The following is a 1,099-nucleotide window of genomic DNA, read 5'->3' on the forward strand; positions in this document are numbered from 1 at the left end:
GGTACACTGCTTTCTGCTCCTCTGTTCATCCATTCATTTCTGCCAGGAGCTCAAATTGTGCTGTATATGCTTCCCGTGGTTCTTTCCCATCGAATTCCTATGGCTTCCTTTGTAGTAGGTCGCCCCTATTGCTGACATTCATATCTGGGATGTGACTTCTAGCAGGACTGAAGATGTCTGCATTAGGGTTTAGCTGCAGGGTCTGGATGGGGCTTGCTATTGTCTGGGGCTGATTAAGTCGATGGTTAGTGTATTCTCCTTGTCTAAAAGACAATAAATCACCCTTTAATGTACTTAATTCGCTTTGAAATTTACTAATATTTTCTAATTTGTACTCTGGCTTTCTCTCAATTGTTGGAGACTTTTTTCTTGTTTATTTTCTTTCTCCTCCATCCACTGCTGTAGTCTCTCTTCTTGTTTATTTTTTTCTCCTCCATCCACTGCTGTAGTCTCTCTTCTTGTTTATTTTCTTTCTCCTCCATCCACTGCTGTAGTTTCTCTTCTTGTTTATTTTCTTTCTCCTCTAACCACTGCTGTAGTTTCTCTTCTTGTTTATTTTCTTTCTCCTCTAACCACTGCTGTAGTCTCTCTTCTTGTTTCTTTTCTTTTTTCCTCAACAACTGTTGTAATCTCTCTTCTTGTTTCTTTTTTCCCCTCCAACAGCTGCTATAATCTCTCTTCTTGTTTAGTTTCTCTTTCTACTTGTTTCTTTCTTTTTCCTCCAACAACTGCTGTAATCTCTCTTCTTGTTTCTTTTCTTGTACTTCTTGTTTATTTTCTCGTTCTTCTTGTTTCTTCTGCTGTTCTTGTATTGCTGCCATCAAATCTGCTAAGCTGTAGTTTGATTTTCCACCTTTCGTTTCCATCTTTTTCTTTTTTCTTTTCCATCCCACTTCTGACGCTAAATGTTACATCTGTGTTCGTTTGTTAATTTTCCGTAGAAATTCTTTCCAAAGAACTTCAGTGATACAAGACCTTTCTCAAATAAAACTAGTTTATTCTTTCTCAATTCAACTTTGCAATGCATTTAATTTCCACAGTCTCTTTAACTTAACACATGCTATAATTCACAACGATTCACGCGCTTTACTTATGGTGC

The sequence above is a fragment of the Limulus polyphemus genome, unplaced genomic scaffold (assembly GCF_000517525.1).
Source record: "Limulus polyphemus unplaced genomic scaffold, Limulus_polyphemus-2.1.2 Scaffold8069, whole genome shotgun sequence".
Taxonomy (NCBI): Eukaryota; Metazoa; Arthropoda; class Merostomata; order Xiphosura; family Limulidae; genus Limulus; species Limulus polyphemus.